The sequence below is a fragment of the Myotis myotis genome, unplaced genomic scaffold, assembly GCF_014108235.1.
Source record: "Myotis myotis isolate mMyoMyo1 unplaced genomic scaffold, mMyoMyo1.p scaffold_m19_p_10, whole genome shotgun sequence".
NCBI classification, from domain to species: domain Eukaryota; kingdom Metazoa; phylum Chordata; class Mammalia; order Chiroptera; family Vespertilionidae; genus Myotis; species Myotis myotis.
This window is the reverse complement of record NW_023416314.1, coordinates 71,496,025-71,514,780: the sequence shown is the minus strand read 5'-3', so window position 1 is coordinate 71,514,780 and position 18,756 is coordinate 71,496,025. Positions and strand designations below refer to the sequence as shown.

General features: G+C 37.9%; 1 protein-coding gene across 3 annotated transcripts in view; it reads right to left on the bottom strand.

Annotated features, from left to right (window-relative positions):
* The window catches only part of LRRC4C (leucine rich repeat containing 4C), a 174,944-nt gene that overhangs the window by 102,358 nt on the left and 53,830 nt on the right, over nt 1–18,756 (bottom strand). The window lies entirely within an intron of this gene.

Sequence of the window (18,756 nt, the reverse complement as noted above, 5' to 3'; positions counted from 1 at the left end):
TGTATTCATCATGCGACATCTGCAAAGAACTAGACAGTTGTAGCTTACTGAGCTAGAAATTTATATGAAAATTTCCATACATATGACATAGATTAAGTAAATAAATTTCTAACTTTTTAATCAATGGTTAGGAAAAAGAATATGAAAAAAATGGGTCAACCTTTTTTGAGACTTCAAATACCCAATATGACTTTGTATTGGGTTAACTCTACAGACTTTTGATTTAGTACTTAATCTCCATGGTGATTAAGGGATGTGAAAAATGATAATGCTGGCATTTCATTGAGGTGCTTCTGGGAGGTGACATATATGACAAATTCATTCTTCTAATTAACTGTGATGAAAGTCATCTCATCCCCTATTAGGGGGAGAAATATAAACAGAAACATGTGGTTTCCTTGATTCCTAATATTTGAACCAGAAAGGAAGATACTAACTAAAAAAGCCTGAAAAAATGTTGTCTGTTATTTGAATAATTCCAGTTTGATCACTCAAATTACTTTTTACATAAAAGGCTATAAGAAGTATCATATTTCCACTTCCATTTTTCATATTATAGATCATTATTTTAATGATAAAATTCACTATTCAATAAAATTTTAAATAAAATATAAACACTAGAAATAATTGGTATGTATGTAATATATATATATATATATATATATATCTATATATATATATATATGTAATCTTCTAGAATTTATACTGACAGAAAGTAGAAAACAATTTGTTTACTATTTCTACCATTACTTATTAGGAATCTGGGCACTTTTAAACACAACTAAGAGGAATATTACCAACTGCTCAGTAGGAGATGAAATGGTTTCCCCAGGTGGAGTTTACGGTTGTCTTATAATCACTCAAGACACCAAAATTTTCTTTAACCTAAACTAAGCTTGCTTGCTTTCAACCTTCCCTCCCTCAATCCTATAACTTTCTCTCCCTCTCTCTGTATATATCTCTCTTTCTCTTTCCCTATCTCCTAATTTAAATATGGACCTTTTTAAATTCACCATGTTTGCCATTAGCAACATTTCAAAAGACATCTTCAGTGCAACCACTGAGTGTATTACATTGGTTTCATTTTGTTAATTGAATGGTTCTTAAGCAACCTCATTATCTGCCCACAGCACTTAGCATTTCCCCATTATAAATCTACCCTAGGAAATGTCTTTCCTGCCAACCAGGAAGGCCAGGATCTGGCTTATAGGGCCTCCCAAACACAGGACTGGTCTTTGAACAAATCTTCACTTATCAAAAGTCAGATGAGGAATAAGTTATTGAGTTTGGACTAACAGAGTCCATACTCTGGGCCACTGCACAGAATCACCAACAGTACCAATGAAACACTGACTTACTCTCTGTTTTATTTGTTTGTTCATTTACTTATTTGTTATTTTTTTCTGTCAGAGAGCCTTTGGAAACCTTAATATCTTGGGTTGTCCAAATATGGGGGTTATGTTATCTGCCAAATGGTTCTAAGCTGTATAAAGTCCTTTCCCTGGATTCCAGTTCTAGGAAGAGCTGGAAGAGAGGAAGAATTAGCAATCTGTGGACACACTGGCTGCACTCTGGGAAAACTGAAGCCGGAAGCCGGAAAGCTTCATCCTGCAAGCAGAACATGAATTTTTGTCTCTTTTCTGAGGAGGTTTTATATACACAGTTTAAAATACACATTAGGAAAAAGCTCCCATATGGAGTGGGTTATTAACCCCATTTGTTTATAACCATGAATTGAGCTCTGCCTTAGTGGTAACTGTGTCCAGTCAAAGCCTTATGGCATTATTAGTTTTCTGTGTTTTGCTCATCTTTGCACCTCAACCCAGAATGTTCTCTGCCTGCCCATCCTTGCCTACCTAAACCAGGCTCAATTTTCTGGGCCAAGCCCCAATGTCAGGGGCCTCCAGACAGCTTTTCAACACTTCCCCACTTCTGGTTATCCATCTTTTGAGTTGCCCCAGCATTTCAACCATGTTCCTAAAATAGCACTTACCACAATACATTATATATTCTAGCCCTACAGACAAGGGTTTTCAAGTTCAGCACTCCTGATTTTTGGAGGCTATATAATTATTTTTTACTAGGGCTGTCCTGTGCAGTAGCATCATCTCGGGGCCTCTACTCCCTGGATGCCAACCAACTATGTCTTAAACCCTTTGAGTGCCAACCAATATTCTAGGACAGTGATGGCGAACCTTTTGAGCTCGGCGTGTCAGCATTTTGAAAAACCCTAACTTAACTCCGGTGCCGTGTCACATATAGAAATTTTTTTTTATATTTGCAGCCATAGTAAAACAAAGATTTATATTTTTGATATTTATTTTATATATTTAAATGCCATTTAACAAAGAAAAATCAACCAAAAAAATGAGTTCGTGTGTCATAGGTTCACCATCACTGTCCTGGGAACTATGCTAAAATTGCCAAGGCGTTTTTGCTGATTTTACAGCAGTTTAGGAAAAAAATTATGAATCACAAGTAAATGAAGTTACATATTCAAAAACTTAAGGAAACCTTTACTACATTGACATATTCAGCAATATCATCATCACTAATAAAAGCAGACTTAGAACCGGACGCCATTTCGAAGCTTTGTTAGCGCTCCCGGTACTTTTGGCAAAAGACAGGAGGAGCGCGATCGCGCTCCCCGGCACTCTAGGGGTTAAAAATTGTCAACTGTCCCCTTCCTTCGGGGAGGGCAACATAGCCCGAATTAACAGCCACTGCTTCAGATCATGAGAACCACAGGGCAGAGAGAATGCTTTTTCTTAATCCTACATACCCAAGAGTGTTAGGCCCCCAGCAGTTAATTAAAATCTTTTGGTCAGAATTAAAATAATCTCATTTCCTAATAACTACGTACTTTATTATAACATGTGCTGAATTCACACTTTATAAGTGAAACAAAGTGACTACTAAATTATACTCTGGATTCAAAGAAAGTGATATCAAAAGTCATTGGAGGTCCAAGTGAAAAAATACTCTTTCTTAAATTTGATTTAAGAAATCAAATTACATATAGTTATACATATGAACTATATTGCATATATGTATACACACATACACATACATACACATATACATAACAGCCTCGCCTGGAAAATTGCATTCAGAAAACTAGATAAAAGTGATGTGCTATTTCTAAATATCCCATCCGAAATTCTCTGTGCACCAAAATATGCAATGAATCTCTAGCTTTTATTCTCCTCAAAGACTCATTCATGAAAACAGTGATGCTTTTTTGGAAATTTCAAAATAAGAGGGACTTGATTAAATACAGAAGCATGGGCACTATGATATCGCCTGTCATCTTGATAAAATATTCATTTCTTCCCAATTTAGTGCAGAACAATTTAGAGTCCTCCGACTCTGCTGATTTCTGCAGACCAGTTCACCACTTATTTGAACTGAAACCCAGAATCACTGTGATCAGAATGCCAACGTGTGATGAGGGACTTTTCCTCACCTCAGAAGTGGACTGGCACTACACATCCTCACTTATTTCCTGAGCTAAGGTTTTAATTCTAGTTTTAAAAGTGAGATAGATGTGTCTTTTCAGGTTTCGCTAGTTTCAAATCCATGAAAATCTCTTCTTCTCACTGGGATCCTGCAAGCAGTAACCGTGCATTGGATACGTCTGAGTAGTTTTTGCAAGGAAGACATGCAAAGACAAGCCCAGTTCCTCCTCAGCAGTCAGAAAGGAGGTCACTCAGAATCAATGTGCATAATCTCCTATAAATTACAGGAGACCATAACTTCAGTGGCCACATTTTATTGGCTGCCTCTTTTTGGTTTTAGCTACATGAGTTATGCTTTATAATGATAATACTATAAGATAGAAGTTATTCCTGCTCCTATAAAGAAGAAGTAATTAAATGCCAGGATAACTAAGAAATTGTGGGGTGCCATTTAACGCCTCAGTGGGTGAGGCAAAATTCACTCCAAGATTCTTCTCTGAGAGTAAACAGCGAGCACCTCAGAGTACACAGACGATTCTTTTGCATCCACTCCTCTTCCAAATGTGAACCACATTCAGAAGCTCACCCTCAACCAGAGATACTGCAATCTTCCTCTCTCCATCCCTCCCCAGACTGTCCTCAGCCCCATGCACAAAGGCATGCAGAAAGAAAGTAAGAGTAACTGAGATGCAAAGGACTACACATTAATAGAGTTCCATTCAGAGGCTGAGGGGCCTTTATACCAGAGATAAGAATGAAATTTGAAAAGTCACTTTCACCTCCTCCGTTGACACCAAATGGATCTCCTTTTCTCTGATTCCAGTTGGAAGGAGTTCCTAGGCACCAATAAGTTACATTGACTGGAAAGAGTTTATATCCTGACTCACACAGGTCGGGGTCCTTCGGATGCTCTGACAAGCCAGTCCTGTATTGCCGTTCTCCTGTAGCCTTTTGTGACACAACAGAGAGGACATGCTTATCGTGGCCTTTGCACATGCATTGTGGAAGGCCCCCTTGGGAGGTGAAGGTTAGGAGGCATGTTAGGCATCTGGACACTGCTTCTGATCAGCATCATGGACTTATCATCTAGATGTCCTGCCTATTAATCAGAAGACTGAAATGAAATGATGCGGGCGAAAGAAAGCATTGGTTAAAATCAGAGAACAATTATTTTCTTGTGGTGGTGGTGTTACTGCCAATCACTTCAAGCAATCGTGTACACACACACACACACACACACACACACACACACACACACACACAGGTACATACTTATACACACAAACACACACAGAGCACCCTATGGAACAGAGACTGCTCAAGACAAATGGATCTTACCACACACTCTAGAGTTCCAAGTCAGCACAGAAAGACTCCATTTTACTGACAGGGGTATGAAAAGGGCAAGTATTGATTTAGGTTTCCAAGAGAAGGCACAACATAAAAAGCCCTTTCTAAAAATATTTACTACATTTTGCTTCCCAACATGATTTCTATGCAGAGCAAAGATGGTTAGAAACCCACAGGATGGCAAAGATAAAATGGTCCCAAGATAACTGTGGGCATAGAATCGATTCTACTTGGCCCTATGACCTTTCATACACAGAATGGAAAGCTCCTATACTGTTGAAGTAGAGAACATATCAGAAATAAAAGTAAAGCAATCAAAAGCTTTATGTAACCCATATATTGAAATATATGGCATGTTTATGTGTATTTTCATAAATAACATATTTTACCAAAGCTCTTTCATATAGACCTGTCACTGTATAAGATATTAGCACTTCCTGTTCATAAATAGTAAACTTCAGACTCGTCTTCCCATACCTTAAGTGCCTCTCAGCTCCTAAATGAAGTATTTGCATCAATACATTAATGATGTCTGAGTGAAATATTAGAGATGGCTGTGACACTGGCGAGAAGAAGTGTGGCTCAAAAAAATTTCGCCTAATCCTCAAATGGAAAAAGAATGGCACTTGGCATTTATACAGACAGTAGCAATTCCTAAATGTCCTTACTGCAGTTGCAGAAGCATTCAGTGCTTACTGACAAAGTTACTGTTTACTTGGAGTCCCAATCTATACTTTTGTGTTCAAATATCTAAGGCTACTTGTGGACTAGAAAATCCAATAGGAGTTGTAAAGAGATTTTATGTCTCTGGACTATATTTGACTTTATAAAGTCAGTATTAGAAACCAGAGGTATACCAGAACACTCAAAAACAACTTCCTCTTATTTATCTTTATGCTTGTTTACTTGATGTTTTGAGCTAAATACCGAGCAAAGAAGCAGAATGGTACATAGAGTGGTATAAAATCAGGTAAATCTTATGTTACATCCCAGATATGATACTTTCTAAGACTTGTTCCTTAATCTCTCTAAGTCTCAGTTCTCTTGTCTATAAAATGAGAATTACAGTTTCAAAAAATATTCTGGTGTTTAAATGAGACTACCAATGTAAATAACTTCGATTGCCATACTCTTACTTCTCTTCAAAAGTATAGGGTGAACATGGTTTGTTTTCAGTAAGGGAGGTGATAAAAATAAAGTGATTTATGCACTATATCCAGTAACTACCCATCGCCTTAGGTTCAAATCCTGGTTCAGACATAAACCAGCTGAGGTACCTAATATGAGTCATTTAATCTTTCTCCATCTCTATATTATTATTTTGAGGTACCCTTTACATTATAAAGAGTTTGCTCCTGCTAAATAACTTTTTATTGCAATAAATCATGCCTTTGACTCCTTGTCTTAATGCTGAAAGCAGATTTTCAAACTGCAGAATGAATCAATTTCTCTGACTCTTATCTTTAAGGTTGATAGTGAAAATAGCTGTCTGGTGAGCAAGCCTGACTCCTGGTCCCAATCTTTTCTTATCTTCCTTTTATCTTCACAGATTTCTGGTTGTATTCCCAGATATAAGCACCAAGGCTGCTAAACCCCAAACTGGCAAAATCCCAAACTGCTGAACAAAGCTCCAAACTTCTGGAACAAATGTTCCTCATTTTATCCTAACTCCTATTAAAAAGATGATAGAACTATTAAAATAAAATGATGTTAGTCATTCACCTTTTAGTTAAAATGAGGATTTGGAAGCAGACTTTGATGAATGTTAGGCAAAAGAGTACATGGGCCCTGAAGGTCTAAATGAAGCACAGAATATGCCATGTACTGGGGAATAAGCAGAATGAAAGGGCTGGACAGGAAGTTTTGAGCCACTTGCCATTCATTTCCATACTTCTTTGAAGATATAACCCTTTGAGAAAAAATTAACAATACATATTGACCTTCACTGCCCTACACATGATTCAAAACTAGGACCTTGGCCTCGTAAACCTTGATGTGCCCAGCACAAAATTTTGTCTAGAAAAAATCAGATACTCTTAAGTAATGGCATAAATATATGAATGAATGAATGAATGAATGAATGAATGAATGAACAAATAAAGAAAGGTATAAATCAACCCATCAATTAACTATAAAACCACAGCCCCTGAACACTTACAAACCTTGAAGGAAGATACAATACCCCTTTCTCATAATTTATTTTACCAAATACTAAATAATGAAGTATTCACAACTGCAGATGGAGAATCTATCTTATCTCTACAGCCAGGATCTGAATTTAGTAGGCACAAAGATGAGGTTGAGAAATGTGCTCCCAGTTACTCTGGCAGAAGGCAGGAAGTCATTTTTTCGACCAGGGCTTTAGCTTCAGCCACAGTTATTCATTCTCTTTTACAGGAGGAATTCATTTATATCTTCAGGCGACAGATGTATCAAGCCATTGGGTGTTTCTGCCCATCACCTCCTGCCAAAGCCCTGATGTTTTATTTCATTAGTGCAGGCACTTTTCATTGATTTGGATACTGTTTAAGAGGGTTAGTTCCAAAGGACACTGTTTTTTGGCTCTTCTATTTTGAAAGGCTATTTAATACATTATTGCAATGAGTTGACCCCTCGCCAGGAAAGAAGCCCCGGCCACTCAATTCTAATAAGTTTCTGACACTATGATTCTAATACGTGATCTAATGATATGTTTTTCTCATAAAATTTGTTTTGTTTAATCCTCACCCAAGAATATGTTTTTATTGATTTTTAGAGAGAGAGTAAGAAACATCAATGTGATCAGTTGTCTCCCATATGTGCCCAGACCAGAGATCAACCAGCAATCTGGTATGTGCCCTGAACAGGATTCTAAACCACAACCTTTTGGTGTATGGGACGATGTTCCAATCAGCTGAGCCACCCGGCCAGGGCCTAATGATATGTTTACTATGCTATATCTGGAATTGACAGAAACATATAGAAAAATTCTATTGGATGAGTAGTGAAGACTAAAGAACACATATCATGCAGGTGTTTTTCTTCCTTTTTTCCTTCCCTCCCTTTATTTCTTTCACAAAATTAAGAGCATAATAGTGTTCAACTACATGCCAAGTATAATAGATATTATAGATGCCCACAAACATGGATCTTCTCCCATCCCTTTTACTTCCCAAGTAAACTACAGCTTTATTCAGGTATCGATCCTCCTCCACACAGGTCTACAAGCAGCCTCCCCAAAGAATGGGTCCTGACTCATCTGAGGCAATTATGGTTGTCTCATTTTCTTTGCTAGTGATTGGATTGGACACAGAGATCTAGCCAATATGACATACAGGGAGGCTTAGTGGAAATTTCTGGGGAAGTTTTCCTTACTCTTAAAAGACTCAAGGAATAAACAAGCTCTTTTGTCCTGGCCTATGCCATGTCCAGGTCTGATGCCAACAACTGTCATAATCTTCTTTGACCAAAGGGGAGTTGGACTAAAGACAAAGGTGACCAGTGAAGAACAGTAAAGCAAGGTGATAGGAAGATGTCTGTCCTCAATGCTGCCACCGTTGAACCAGTGAGATGAACAGAAGCACTCTCCTTAGAACTTCTTGTTCTAGGTGAAAATAAATGTCCTTACTTTTTAAAGCCAGAAGAGATACCTTTGTTAAAGGATGCACAGGGCCCTGGGTGGAACATTAACAGATATATGATTCTGTATTAAAATGAGCCTTCAATAATTCAAGATTGACCAAGTGAACTGCTCCATGTAACATATTGCAGCAATGTGCTCAACTCCTAAGAATAGCAGAATTGAGCACTGTGGTTCCTTTGTATCATGCTTCACAGTCTCTCGATGAATCACTCATTTACACTACAATTGCAGCGATTGCAATCAACTTTCTGGTCCTAGAGTTTAGATTTCAAAACAATTAAATGCTCAGATTCTTGTGTGAACTTTCCTCATCCATAGCTGGGAGTTTGGGAAATAAACAATCCACCTCAAAAACAATCTCTGCCTAATCTCTACAATTATTTTAACTCCTATTAGTTTCTCAATTTTGTCAGTATGCAATTGGAGAATGGTAATTATTTAAATTACCCAATTATAATATGTATATTATATTAATATATATCTGATTTCCTGTGTGTCTTAGTCTTTTTCACCAACTAGAATTTAAGATCACTAGAAGCAATCCCTATATTCTTATAAGGAGCAAAAAGTTTCCTATAGAGAAAATATTCAATCATATATTGTGACCAGCTAAGTTACCAAGCAGACATGGGAAATAACAGTAATCTCAACCTCTTTTTCCTTCAACCAGAAATGTTTAAACTTATATTTAATTAAGCTTACAATTACATCAGACTATAGCCTAAATATGTTCTGAGTTGAAAGAGTGAAAAAGTCTGGATTCTTCCCACTATTCTTTCCTTAGAATTCTGCTGTCCATCTTACACTGAAGTAGATAACACAGAAACCAGGAAGGAATAGTTCACATGTTGCAGAAGTCTTCTCTAGGTCAACAAACCAATACATCTGACAACCAGTACATCAACACAGGCAAAACAGAAGGATTATCAAACAAGTCCACATGATCACGGCAATGAAGAAAACAATGACAAATAGCAAAACTGTGTCAGTTGCTAATCACGTGCCATGCACTGCTGCACCCATTAACTATTTTAATCCTCAAAATAACTCTCTGAGTTTCATCCTCTTGTTATCTCTATTTTGAAAATTAGGTAACCAAGAGACAGGAAGCTCAGTGACTTGCCCTAGGTCTTACAGCTTAAAATCCTATGTTAGAGCCAGAATTTAGGGAAGCAGGTTGCACCTTAGCCTATGTTCTAAAAATACTTCCCCCAGTGTCCTGCTTCCATGTAGGTGAGAGACCTATAGAAATAAAAGAAACACTTATCCAAGGAGCTTTCCTGGGAGATGACAGGGACAAGCATCAAAGGTTTATTATTCATGTAACCACATGGCCTAAACCATTGACATGTATCTCATGTCTTCTGTCCACATTTCCTTATTTTTAAAATTAATTCTGCCTCTTCCCAAAAGATAACCAAAAATGCAAAACATATGCATATACAAAGCACCAACTCTAAAAATATTATATAATAAATTAACAACAACAACACTGAATGTTACTGGTAAAAATAAAGAAAGTATTAAAGTTTACTGAAGTTTTTCTCTCTCCCATAATAAAGTACCTCCAAAATGAGTAGGTTTTTATCGGAAGAGAAGACCATTCCTTGTGGTTGATATATTTTCTATTGCTGAAGAGAAGGAAGCATTGGGGTAGCAAATTGTGCGACTTTACTGAAAGTTTATGGAAACTACCTTCATCTTGCTTAACCAACATTTAGAACGATTATAAATCTGAGTGATAAAAATGAGTTTAAAAAGTTCTGAGGTATGGGCATGGCATGATACAAATACTCAGGTTCTATCATAGGAAACAGATCTTAGAAACAGAAACCTTTGCCACATAGACCTAGAAACGAAAATTCCACACAGTGATGGAGCTGAAGAAAGGACTTTTTTGGCAAGAGGTTGAAATCTCCAACATGTGTCTAATTAATCTAATTAATTCAGCCACCCAAACCCGCATTGGAAATAAAAAAGACACACACACACACACACACACACACACACACACACACACATATAAATTAAAAAAGACAAGACACTCACTACTCAACTCCCTAAGCATAGTAGGTTCTTAATAATACTGTTGTATTGACTGCATCTAATGACTAAAATAGTAGCAACAATATTAGTTTATGAGACAGAGAAGAAATAGAGTAGCCATTAAGAGCACAAATTCTGTGGAAAACCGAATTCTGTGACTGGGTTGCTTGTAAAGCTGAAGATAAAATTGGTAGGTTATTTTGAGAGTTAAATAAATTAATACATCATGATAGAAATTGCTTATTTTCTCCCCACAGTCATTCTCCCAGTCTTCCTTTTAGTACCTTCCAAGCAGCCCTGCTCCGTTACCCAACCTCAGGAGTCGCCATTCTGGCTATAACCTATAGAAATGGCAATCTCAAAAATCATGCAATACCGTGACCCCTTGTCCCACATCTTAGCAGAATCCGAGGCTACCCAGCTAGAGTCCAGACTCCTTTTCTTCCATCTCAGAAAAGGCTGCTCCTGGGAGTGAACTCTGGGTGACAAAATGTGACCGCAAATGATGAATGCTACTGCAGGGTCGCATTTGTAAATGAAGCGGCTGGGCCTACAGCCTGAATGCGGGCATGGCTTCAGAGAGCCAATACCACACAGAGGAAGATCAAACCAAATGGATGGAAAATGACTCCACGAAGGACCCTGGGTCCCAAGAGAACCCTGCAGAGAAATTCGCCTCAGCTTCCCAGACAATGTTCTTTCTATTGTGGGCAAGAACATTGCCTCCAGTGCACAGAGGTCAAAAGGCAGAGCTATGTGCTAGAAGCATGTATTTGGTCAACACTTTAAAAATCCCTTAGAAGTTAAAGAGTTTTTCCCACATTCCCTGATATTTAAAGTTACCCTCAATTCAAAACTGAGATTTTAAAAATTGGTTTTGAAGTTAACTTGGTGAATAAATATAAAGTTGTTGTCATTTGTATTTCTGACTCACCTTAGTCACCCCATAAAACACAGTGCAGTGAGAAAAATAAGGGCATGCAAAGAACTACCTGCACATTCTTTAAGCGGGATTCTCAGTTAGCTTGCATCCTTTGGGCCATAAAAATGTGTTTATGTTTGTTTATTTGTTTGTTTGTCTGTGCTGATGAATACAGGCTTAGGCAAAAGTAGGTTTACAGTTGTGAGTACTTAACATAGTCTATTTGTGTATTATCATTGATTAATTATTGTATTATTTTCTATACAAACAACTGTAGACCTACTTTTGCCCCACATGTACATCCAGGCTCCCTTTGAAGAGCCAATTCCGCTACCTGATCTGGATGGTGGTCCATATCCATCATTCTTCCTCTCCTCTCAGTGTTTCCCCTGAAAACTGCCAAGAAGAGGAATTTTATCTTCAGGATAAATTGTGCTTGCTTCTTCGGAGTCTGTTCCCATTCCCCATCCGGTCCAGGAAGCGGGGGGAATACTTTTCACATCTTCCAGGCATCCAGATGCTCTTGTCTGCCCACCCCTTTGGAAATGCAGAGATGTGAAACATACACAGACCATCCATTACTACAGATATGGCATGACTAATAGGCTACTTCAGGGAAACACAGGACCCCATTGTCCCATACTGCTTTACAACATTGAATTAAAAAGCTGAAGGTCGGGGTCTCATGCCACATATTTACCAGGGCAGCCTAAGGGTTTTATTTGTTGTTGTTGTTGTTGTGGGAACAACTGAGAAATCTGCTGTTTTGAAGGCAACATAGATTTAAATAAGGCCTTCTCTTCTTTTCCTCAACCCCACCCAGCTCTAGCACAGTGAGTGTTTCCTCCTTCTACTCTCCCATAGCACTTTGTGCAAAACTCTATCAGCATTTCCTGCATTGTGCTATACATATCTGCTCCCATGTCTTTCTTCCTTGAGTGGACTCTGTAGGTCTGTCTTTCATTATCCTCTTGGGATAATTAATCTCATTGCTGTGCCCTTTTACTTTGCCTCCTGTATGTCATATTCATGCTTTGCAATGTCATTTTATTATTGCACCTGTTGAAGTAATTTAAATGTGCTTCAAGAATATACAGGACGTTGGGAAATATTTTTTCAAAGTGAACATCACAGATTTAGATATTAACAAAGGGCTTCAATTTCTCCCTGCTTTCTAAATCCTCCATAGTCTAAAAATCCCATTATCTCCTTTGCAACCCCAAATTGTCTCAAATGAAAAACCACACTTCAGCTGAAGTCACAACCAATGAAGGGGATGGCGTTGTTCTCTTTACTAGAGGATAGTCACTGAATATTTCAGCAAAACTCAACTCCTAACAGCACTAATGGTGCCATTTGGCACTAATGCATTGTCAGAAATTAAAATCTCAACAGCACAGTTTGGAGCAAGAAAAAAATCAATAAAATTCAGCTCAGGCATACAATTACGTGGTCAGCATTCGATGGAGGGATTATATGAATACATAAATAAACCATTAAAATCCATCAGCTAGAAATCTGTTCAATTCACGGTGATTTCAGTTGATGTAGGGGCAACAGCAAATCTAAACATAATTTGTTTGTTTGCTGATTGAGAAAGAATAATTTGACAGATTTTAAATACATGTAGATAGTCCATTTCTACATTTTTAGGATGGTTAATAGAATGTTTCAGTAAAAATGTGAAGCACATTTTTCAATGTGTTTTTTTTAATGAATAAATAAATTTAAACTGCTATAGCCCAGTTTTATTCCAACAGTTCCCAAGGCACCATCTAAATTCTTTGGTAAGTCTATCATGCCCTATAATGACTACAATATTGCTCAACTATGGATATGAATGGAAGGAACAGACATTTATTGAATCCTGTGCATAGGTAACTTATGAAATCCTCACAACTCTCAAAGGCAAGTTTATAAACCCCATTTAGACATGAAAAAACTGACTAAGAAAGGATTCATGTCTTGCCAATGGAATTTACTTGGTAAATAATGAAGACAGGATTTAGTCCAAGATTGCTTTGGTTCTTTGCTTTATGCTCATTAATATAAAACTCATTTTGGAATGTTGGATTTTAGAGCAGTAGCCATTCCCTCTCTGTCCAACACAAACACACATCATTTTTATTCTCCTTTCTATTCTGTGCCAGTTTATGTGTTGCCTTCACTAAAACCTCCCCTTTCTGATCTTCAATGGCATGTACTGCTTCTATTACACAAGTCTGTTCTTCAGAACATACCATCATTGTAGGGTTTGGTAACTATTTCTTCGAACTAGTTTTGTGTTCTCACATAGAATATATAATTTTTAACTTGAACAATATGTCAAACTCCATTTATACAATCAATGGCATACATAATCATGGCTTCTAAAAAGTGTTTAATCAAAACTTGTTAACTTACTGAGTTATTATAACTGAATTATTATATTATGTTAGTGCATGGAACTTTATTTTACACACTAGAGGACCAATGCACAAAGATTCATGCAAGAATGGGCCTTCCTTTCTCTGGCTGCTGGCATTGCCTTCACTCCAGCCTGGAGCTGCCTTTCCACCTTCCCATGCTGCCCAGAGGTCTGGAGAGGCTGGGGCGGTGCAGAATTCCTGTGTCCAGCCCCGCCCCTGGCTGCTCAGTGCCTGATTATGCAAATTGACCCACCAACTTTGTTGGGTTAATTTGCATACCCACTCCTGATTGGCTGGTGGGCATCATGAAGGTATGGTCAATTTGCATCTTTCTCTTTTATTAGTGTAGATTAGAGCTGCTTCCTCATAATTAAATGCAAATAATTTTTATGAAGCTATTGTGTTTAAATGAGGTGCTTAATAGGACCTCATAGGGACCTTTTTGTGTAAAACTAATAATCAGACCTTAAGGTACATGAATTTGCAAATGCAGATGGTTCAAGACTTATTTACTTATTTATGATTTTTATGTATTTATGATTTTTCAACTTCATGATTGTATGAAAGTGATAGAAAATCAGAGAAACTGCACTTCTAATTTTGAATTCTGATCTTTTCCTGAGCTAGTAGTGATATATGGTACAAAACTCTCTTGTGATCCTGTGAAGTGGCCATGTGATGATTTTTCCCAGCTGTAGGCTAATGTAAGTGTTTTGAGCAATTTTAAGGTAGGGTAGGCTAAGCTATGATGTGTGGTAATTTAGGTATATTAAATGCATTTCTTAGTTTGGATATTTTCAAGTTATGTGGGTTTACCTGGATGCAACTCCATTGTAGGCAAAGGCACATCTGCATTAGGTTTGTTTTCAAATGGGACTAGAATTATAAACTAAAAAGAAAGGTAGGAAAATACAGACTGAAGTTCATAAAAATAATGTTAGGTTTGTGTACTAGAAAGTGTGATAGACTCCCTGCTACCTTCAAGAACATATTTAACTTTCTATAATTATTGGCTTTCTGCTCCATAAACTCAGTACTTTAAACCTTAATTGATTTTCTTGTTCCTCTTCCATCTGGAGTTGAAATTATATATGGACAGCAAGCCAACAGAAGGAAGGAAACTCAATCTTTTAAGAAAATGATATGGAGCTCCCTAGGCAGCGAAGGAACTTCACCAGTTTTCCATATAGTACAGGAAAGAGCAAGAATGCCTTTCTGGGGAGGGTGGAGTCTTTTCCTAAGCCCCATCCTACCAGAAGGAGAGGTCCTTTGAACACAAACAGTGCTTTGTGCTTCGTTGGTGACTTGTCAAAGCACCTCGTACATGCCTTCTTACAATGAGAAATGAATACCATGAACTGTTGCAGCCAAAGATACTTCAAAGTGAGTCACAAGAGGGTCATGGGTTCATGAGACATCACAGACCTTCAATCCAAGATGACTTGAAAAAAAAGCATGCAAAGCAGACTCTTTTTGTGATTCTGAGTTTATATTAGGAAAATGTTGCATACGGTTTTATGTTTTTATGATTTCATACAGAACTTTAAAATTTATCATGAAACTACATTACTGTATTACATCTTTTTAAAAAGATAACATGGAGAGATCTTGAAAAAAATCAATAAACATTATTTAGGAAAACTCCATGATTTCCGCAGACTGGATTCACATTTATGTAACATTAAACTGTGGTATCGGCAAAGAGATTGTTAAAAATATGATTGCCAACATATGACCTTTTCGGACTCATCTGGGGAGTCTACTTAGATCATGATCTATACCATGATCATCAACACTGGCCAATGGACTTCAGGATCACTCATGGAGTTTTGAAAACATTCTCATATGCAGACCCCCATCCCTGTAGAGTCTGAACCAGCTGGTGAAGCTCCTGTATTGATAACTTTATATTTCCTCAGGAGATCATGATGCAAAACAGGGATGGCGAACCTCTGGCTTAGAAACCTGAGGGAGCATCGCTGAAATATCTTCCTTTGCCGAGCCCTATTGCTTTCAACACTTATAAAGCTATTTTGAATTCAGTACTCCTCAGCTTTTGCCTTCTGAAAGACAAAGATAATATTGGTCCTTAAAGAGTCTGTACTTTAGATAGAACTTTAGCTTACAGGCCTCAAATAGGATTATTTTGAATTTATTTAAAATCTACAGCTAAATGTGCTATTTAGGAGAGTGTTCAGAGTCTCACCCCAGCTGTACTCCTCATGCTACAAACACGATATTTCTCTAATGAGAGGTAACAGCAAGGGTGTCTAGCAGTGAAGTCAACATAGTGTCTGTTTCACCTCAAAAGCATCCCAATCCAAAGAAGTGTTGAGAGTAAATATTATAAAGAACAATAGTATCAAAAGCATCTATTTCTTACTCTGTACCAAATAGTAGGCTAGGTGCATACTCTTTTTCACTTAATAACAGAATGAAGTGGTTTGCTCTTGTACCTATTTACAGTGATTTTTTATGCCTATTTGCTATTATCTCTATTGATGGTGATAAAAAAACAATATTTAGGAAATATAAGTTCTGAAAGAGTTTGAAGTAACAGCATTCAACCAGGACAAAATTTGAAGTCTAACGTACTTCAATCTTACTCATACCACTCCAAACTGACTATTATCACTACCCTACAGCAACAACAACAACAACAAGATCACACTAACACAATTCCACCTTTTCTTTCTCCTTTATTTAACCTTAACTGGAATGGAGAGCTCTGACTTTCCATGGAGAGCCATGTTTCATTGAATGCTACACAATAAAGCTGTACAAATATTGAATACACTATTGATACAAAGCCTTAGTTTTGGGTATTCCAAGGGATGTACATTTCTTACCCCTGTCCCATTCTGGGAGTAAAAGATCCCTGAATGGCTAGTTGTAAGACTTAAAAGAGGGCCTAAGGCAATTCTTGTATTTGAGGCAGACCCTGAAACATCTGGCTAATAAATTCTCTTTTAAAACGTGCAATTTCTCCTTAGACTCTATTCTGCAGAAAGGAAGGAGGTTGTATTACCCAAGACAAATAAAACTAACCCATGTGGGGCTTCTAGGATTAATCCAAGGATTCTCCTGAAAGAGCAACTCTTATGTCCTCCACCTCCTATTCTAGTGAATAGCCAAGCAGATGATCTATACCTACTGAAGGTAAAGATGAGAGAATGCATTCCTTTAAGTGGTTACATACATTCTTCCATTATTAAAGCCAGAGCTCTCCATTCCAGTTAAGGAAAACACTGTCATCTTGGACTGCCATAACTAAACAATGCAGTCTGGGCCACTTAACCAACATAAGTTTATTTCCTCACAGTTCTGCAGGCTAGAAGTTCAAGATCAGTGGGTCTGCAAGTCTGTCTTCTTCTGAGGTCTCTCTCCTTAACCTGGAGACAGCTACCTAATCACTGTTTTTGCACATAGACTTTCCTCTCTGCGCCTGCAAGTCTGTGTTCAAATTTCATCTTATTTCTAAGGTTACCAATCATTTGGGATTAGGACCCAACCTAAAGATCTCATTTAACTTGATTACCTCCTTGAAGACATAATCTACAAATACAGTCACATTCTGATGCAGTGTGGAAGGCAGATCAAAACCTCAAATATACATCTTGGAGGACACAATTCAGGCCATAATAGAGTTTCTATTCCTTTTTTAAACAGAGAAAGACTGTCTTTTATTTTATTCAACTTTTTCAACCCACCAAAGAACCCAATTCTTAAGAAGAGGCAGAGGTAAAGAGAGGAGGAGGGGAGGCCATTGACTTTTATTTTCACACAGTTGCTCCTTGCACAGTCAATTGGAAGCTAGGAATTCAATAAACAAGGATTTCCGCTACTACTGGGTCTACAGCTGCAACTAACAAGATCATTGACTGTTTAAAGGCAGAACGAAGTTGAGAGTTATCATGCGTATCTGGTGATTTTGATCACAGTGCTGTATACAAACAATCTGGGTAAGCCAGCTCTAATGCATTTTTCTATTTTTTCCTTCCTCAATAAGGTGGCTACTGGGAAAAGACTGAACAATAATGACGTTGGAGCATCTACTTTAAGCCAGATGTTGCCACAGAGTTGTAAACCTTCAATTTGAGTAACCTTTAAAAAGTTCTAAGAGGCTTTCATGCACTAAAGGGTTGGACGCATTTTGGATACCCCAAAAATAATTTTCATCCACATGCCCACACCCAGTTCAAGCCAGATATATATCCTACCTAAGGAAAAGCAAGCCTGCTATTCCAAAACCAGTCCCCAGGGGAGCCCCTCCTTTCCAGCAGACTGTAAACCCTAAGCCTCTTGTAAATAAAAATTCTGTAGTTTCCTCCACTTCACCATCTGTTTCCAGCCTTTCAGCAACATGAAACGGGGAGAGACAGCAGGGAAGCTGCCTTTTACAGACCAGGAAAGCGCTTCAGAAGGGTTCAATGATTCTCCCTAAATTACAGAGCACAAGGCTGCGGATACAAGTTACATTTCTTCCCTTACTAACTCTAAAGGTCTATGTCAGGGGTCCTCAAACTACAGCCCACGGGCCACATGCAAATACAAATATTGTGTTTGTTCCCGTTTTGTTTTTTTTACTTCAAAATAAGATATGTGCAGTGTGCATAGGAATTTGTTCATAGTTTTTTTTTTAAACTATAGTCCGCCCCTCCAATGGTCTGAGGGACAGTGAACTGGCCCCCTGTTTAAAAAGTTTGAGGACCCCTGGTCTATGTCATAGACAGGATTTCATAGCTAGCATGTGTTGGTAGGGGCTACCATACCACATAGCAGGCATTCTATGTCAAATATGCTCAGGTCCTGGCCCTGCTTCAACAAATGCAAACTCCCTGCCTCTTCAAGCTACTAAAACAATATTTCTCTCAACCCTAAGCTCCTCCTTGAGGTATGACACATTCATTCTTCACTTGCATCAACTCTCAATGTGGACTCCAATCTGTC